Consider the following 6,632-nt stretch of genomic DNA (forward strand, 5'->3'; position numbering starts at 1 on the left):
ATTAGATAGTGAAAATGTGTTTATTTAATGCTATGAAGATGAAAAAATAAGATGTTTTAAAAGTAAAAAAAAAATTGATAAAAATTATAATTATTGAATAGAGGTCTATTCTTATATTAGGTTAGAAAATGATCTTAATTTTTAATAGATTATTGATATAAGAGTTCAGTAAAAATTATAAGAGTTCAGTGTTAAAATATTGGTTCAAATATAAAAGTTCAGTAAAAAACATATAGAAAGAAAAATAAAGTGAATATACAACAAGCAATAAAGTGTTAATATAATATAATATACATATGATTTGGATCTTTAACTCCCACGATGTATAAACTCATTGGAGACTAGTCATCCCTCGAAATTATTTTTCTCCTTATCATTTTTATAATCAAAATAAATATTAAAAACATAAATAGATTATATAAAAGATTAAGAGTTTAAATATGAAAGACTACAACTACAAAAAAAAAAAAAAAAAAAGACAATGAGGAGTTGTGAAATGAGTTGTGAATAATAACTGTCATCGTAGTTTGAGCTCCCTTTGCCTCTCTATTTATATTTTGATAAATATTTTGAAAATATCATAACCTCCACGTACGAGTTGTATGTATCTTGTTGAGTTCTTGTACAACTCGATGCACATATCAATAAAACAGACAAATCGAACTTAAACTCTTTATCAAACATATCAAAATAACTTAGTTGAATACAATCACTTATGGCATGTTTGCACTATTTTACAGTAGAACTAAACAAAATATAATGAATAACATAAATATATTTTTATTAAGAAATTTTATTTGCATAAGTTAAATTCGTAACTCCCATACAGAGATGATTTACAGTTGGGTATGGAATGATAAATGCATGCGACGGAAAATGGTGCAAAACTGGGGTCAATCTATGGTTGCTTGCTTTTAGTTTTTTGTTGCTCGTGAACCTTTGGATTCCATCGCAACTAATCATGATGACATTCTAGCGAGATGGTGCATGCCCCGGGAGAAGGCGAAGGCAAAGGCAAGGGCAAGCAAATCATCATAAACCAGTTTAACCTTGAAAGGTAAAGGAAGAATTGAAGAGGAAGTGCAAGAAATTTTTGTCATTGTGCGTAATTAAGTGATATTAATATAATAACACCAATCAAATCTTATTCAACTTAGGTGGGCCCGCTATGTAGATTTTTTTACGTCGTTTTATTCCCTATTATATTATTATTTATAGTTAAATAAATTTTATTTTATTTTATTAAGTGATATTAACACAGTTAAAGAAAAATCTACTGCTCAACTTTACTATCCAACCAATCATGAAATGCAAAAGGAGAGTAATACGACAACTTTAGTCTTGTTGGACGGTGGCACGTCAACTCTAGTCTTGTGGAAATACTTTGAGAGAGAAAGAGGGAATGAGTTCTTCCGCAAGGGAGGGAGAGGACCAGGGCAAGATCAAGGAGAGAGGGAGAGAGGGAGGGAGTTCCTTAGCCACAAAGGAACCCCAACTTTGGAGGTGGTCCTGAAGTTTGCTCTGCTCCTCTTGGAACTGAGAGTTTGAGGGTGGCCAGCCCATCATTTGATTGGGATGCCATGCTTTGTCTCTCCTACTCGAGTCTACTGCATCATCATCTCACAAAATTAGCTAGCATATTCTAAAAACAAAAACTTTTAGAATTTAATAATTTAAAAATGATGGTGGTCGCAGATTTTGACATGGGAGTTGGGGGTTCTTGGAGACGACGAAGGCTCCAAGAATTGGGAGGAGAATGAAGTCCTTGAGGAAGAATTAGGAGATTAGAGGAGCTTGTTGTTGAGGCGGAAGTGGCCGGCTCGTGTTAGAACAATCTTTCGAGGAGTTTGGCGATGATCTGCTGCTGTGTGACGTTGCAGCTACAATGGTGGGGATGAGACTGGCCTGGAGAGCACGAGGCTTTATATCTTGTGAACAGAAGAATGAACTTTTACAAAAAGGCTGTCCTGCAAAAAAGTGAAATAAGTCTTCAAAAAGTGAACTAATATAAGATTAACAAAACATAATAAGTTTATCATTAAGGAATTAAACTCGATCTGATGCTTTATAATTAATGTGCAAATCTAACTAATAATATGATTTGTTAATATTAATGAGCTATTAACGGCTCATAAACTTATACAATGGACGTCTATGCAAGATGAGCTTCCTATATAAGAAGAGAAGGTTGATTCAACTGAGTATGTTCTGATTTGGTTTTTCTTCTTCTCCCTGGGATTCTTCCCCATTGAGACTAAGTTTTAATTGTCATCCATTTTGTTGGTGTAGAAAGTATCAGATAATTGAATTTAAAATTTGATTATGACAAATGGTTTAAAGTTAAAGTTTCTTATTATTCTAATAAGTTCAAATAAATGTGCAAAAAAGTTTTAAGTAATTTTAGGCAAAATAAAAATCCTAATTGAGGCTAGGTAAAAGGTGGGAAGTCCTAGTTGCGATTAGACAACAAAGTCCTAGTTCAAGGGACTTGGCAAAGTCTTGGCGGGTCGAGGACGTTGGACGAAATCCTAGGGTTGAGGACACTAGATGAAAATCTTAGAGGTAACGAACACTAGCTGGAAGACTGGAAGGATCGGGGTTTAGACGTCCAACGAAAAGTCCTGATATTTCGGATGCTGAGCAAAAGTCCAAATGGTCTGGAGAACCGGTTTGGCAAAAGGTAAACTCTCCTGAAAGGAGTAGGTGAGGACATATTCCTCGTTGAGAGAACAGTAAGCGTCGGTTCGACCTAGGACTTCCGAGAAATATGAAAGGTAGAATCGAACAGTCTGGAAACTGTCAAATAGTTTATTAATTATATTTTATTGTGCTAACTTTATTTTATAGGGTATCTTTTGTATTTAGACTAATATACCTTGCAAAAATGAAATGCACAAACAATCACCACGAGTGAACAGTGCTCGAAGCTCCTTCCATGGTGCTGAAGGGGTCTCACACATCTTAGCTGAAGTCTCACGTGGAAAGGGGCGGAGGCGCCTTCCATGCGGCTGAAGGCGCCCTGGAGACTGGCTTGAAGGCGCCTTCGAGTGTTTTAAATACGCCTTTGGATGGATAAACATCACAGGTTGCGAAGGTTATCGAGTCCGAGGATGAGAGGGTAACTTCTACAGCTAGAGGTTCTTCCATGGTGTTGAAGGCACCTTCAGCAGTCTATAAAAGGTTGGTTCGAGTAGCTCTTCAAACACAACTCATTCTTGTTGGGGATCGGACGGCCGGCTTGAAGGGGGGTTGGATAGACGGCGCCCCCAAATCGTTGCTTCCTACGTATTCGTTAGCACAGCGGAATACAAAGAATACAAATACGAATACTAAAGCTAATCTAAAGACAAGGAAAGAACAAGCAAACCAATGACACGTTCGTTTAACGTGGTTCGGAGATTAGGGCTCCTACTCCACGGCTTATCCTTGAGGTGGACGATCCCGATCCTTCGGTGGATTACTCCCCGGCAAACTCCGGCTAGCTCACGTAGCTCCTTGTGGGTGGAGAAACCTCACCACAACCCTCACAAGAACTCTTTTGACGCTAGGGCACAAGTAGACTACTAATAGAGATTAACCACCTCTATTTCGTCAACTCAAACCAAGCTCCCAAGCTTTGGTTTTATAGGCCACGGTTGAAAACCCGCCTACCGATCGCTAAAACATGCGATCGCCTCTGGAAATTCGGCGTTACATCCCAAGCTCGATTTCACACATTCTGTCATTGCCGGTCGGCCGATTGCGCGATCGCCAAAACATGCGATCGCTAAGATCTTGCTGATGGCGCTCTGATCGCTACAAAAACCCTAAAATCTAGGATTTTACTCCGAGTACAATCTCTCGCACCCTCACCCTTATGACTCACTTGATTCTTCCTTGCAGCTTTGACCTTTTGCCTTCAAGCCTACTTCCTTTGGCTCTCGTCCCTCGGATGCATTCAAGCCCGCGGCTCGTACCCAATGCCATCCTTCGCTTATGCCTCGAAGTCGCTTCCCTCGGCCCTTGTCCTCGCTGCCTTGTCCACGGTCCCTCGGATGCTCCATCCTTCACCGGACCCGAAGCCATCAACCTGAGTCATATGTGTATCCTGCAAACCTGCACAACTCAAATACACATATCAAATACAAGGGTGAACCTAACTTAAACCCTTTGCCCAAACACCAAAACACATGGTCCCGCGGACCATTGGGATTGCTCCAACAATCTCCCCCTTTTTGGTGTTTGGCAATACGTTTAAGTTAGGGAAAACATATAGCAAATAAACATGCTAAAACAAATGGACTTACGTTGCCAAGGCTGGACTTACACCGCCGAATTGGTCTTACGATGCCAAGGCTACACACTTGGACTTACAACGCCGAATGGTCTTACGTTGCCAAGGTTACACACTTGGCAACCGCCGAAACAATGCACAGGGCTTTTTAAGAACCTATCCCAAGGCTCCCCCTACACCTAAGCTCCCATTGAGCTAGGATTTTCCACATAAGGCTTTTTAAGGACCTATCCCAAGGCTCCCCCTTTACCTAAGCTCTCCATTGAGCTAGGATTTTTACAACGGGCTTTTTAAGAACCTATCCCAAGGCTCCCCCTACACAAAGGTACTTTCAGGTTTTCCTAACTAAACCTTACTTCTCCCCCTTTGCCTAACATCCAAAAAGTTCTCCAACAATATCCCAATTATTGAAAACTTGTCATCCAAATGACCCTAAACTCATGTATGTATCACCCATGGATCCCATACATCTATATGAGCTGACCCGGTCAAAATCTAGTGCTGAAAACACTTTCAGACTGGTATCAGTCGACTGCAAGAAGTACCAGTCGACTGCCCCCATGAAAACGAGCTTACAGAGACATTCTGTGCTCGTGAACAGTGTTACCAGTCGACTGGTACACTATTCATGAAAAAAATCAACCTTTTCTAGCCAACTTCAGAAATGCGACAGAAATTCCACAGACCTCAAAAAATCTCCAAATTTTGTGGAGAGGTCTATTATATCAATATCTACTTGGGAAAAATATATATAAAAATATATCTATCACCAATCCCAAGATTGACACAAAACACAAAACTAGCTAAAAAGTTCAATTGAACCTTGACCTAAAGTCCTAGTTTTGGCTTCCTCTTGATGTATTTGCCCATATTAACCCACAATGCATCCCTAGCATTGGTTTATATGGCATTTATACATCCAAAACCAATTTTCATGCTATATGACCCCAATTGTCATATTTCTTGCATGAAACATAAACTAATTGTGCCAAAACCCTAGGTTTGAGACTCAAGTCCGTCTCCAAACCACTTGGCACATTCCATGGCTTGTCTAGACTCCCAAGTAAAACCCCCTTGAGATCCATTGGCCATGGGTCCCAAATTGACTCTTTGAGCTCCCCCTAGAGCTCTTAACCTTAGTCACCTCCCTAGGTGACTCATCCACAATGGCTAGGCCGCATCGGTCCACCCCCGGTGACACTTGGCCTACAAACCTAACTTTCTTAACCTTGGACACCTTGTCCTTGGTTAATTTCTCCTTACCTTTAAATGTCTTTCCCTTGCCATTTATTGACTTCTCCTTGCTATAGTCATATGCAACCCTAGCATAAGACTTTCCCTTAGCCTTGGAGGACTCTCCCTTGCCATGATCATTTGCCACCCTAGCATATGATCTCTCCTTGGCCATGGAGGGACTAGATCGGTATCCCAAACCCGATCTATCATTGTTGGGTTTTTGACTACCCAACACCATGTTTAATCCCTTAGATCCAATAGTGAATCTCTTAAGGAATTGTTCCAAACCATCAAGCTTTGCCTTCAAAGCTTGGTTCTCCCTTTCTAGGTTCCTAAACCTAGAGTCAACATGTCCACCTTGGACATTCCTAGACCTACCCTTTCTAGGCATATGTCTCCCCTTCTTGGGATTAATGCCTTGGGTCTCCATTACCTTCTTCTCCTTAGGTAATGAGAATTTAACGTGTCTAGGTCTATCATGTATAAGTCTCCTAGGGTTATGATCTACATGTACCCTATTTCTATCATGATATTTAAAACCAAAATTTTGCATGGGCATATAATGATTAACATTATTTTTCCTAGCATGCATGGAGGAGTTTAAATTTGACTTCAAATTTAAATTAGGGTTTACCTTACCCTTTACCTTTGGAGCTCCCCCTTGACATGAGCCTCCATTCTTCCTCCACTTCTTCTCCCACATCTTCAAATGCGCCAACTTCTTGAGATCTTTCTTCTTTGGGCATTTGGTGTGGTAGTGCCCTATTTCACCACAAGTGAAGCATCTAATGTGCTTCTTCTCCTTCTTCTTCTTGGCACCATCATTTCTACAACCCACATTAGTATTCAAATCAACTTGAATGGGTTTAGAATTTACCTCTTTCTTACCCATAGGACATCTACTCTTGTAGTGTCCCTTCTCATTGCACCCGAAGCAAGTGATATGGTCCTTTGACTTCACTTCGGTGGAGGTGCTTGCTAGGTTGACCACTTCCAAGACCTCTTCTTCATCCTCTTCACTTGTCTTGGATTCTTCTTCAACCTTTGAGGATGTAGATGATGACTCATCTTCCTTTTCCTCCTCGGATATTGAGCGTGACTCAACTTCCGTTTTCTCCACCTC

Source organism: Zingiber officinale, chromosome 1B (genome assembly GCF_018446385.1).
Source record: "Zingiber officinale cultivar Zhangliang chromosome 1B, Zo_v1.1, whole genome shotgun sequence".
NCBI lineage: Eukaryota > Viridiplantae > Streptophyta > Magnoliopsida > Zingiberales > Zingiberaceae > Zingiber > Zingiber officinale.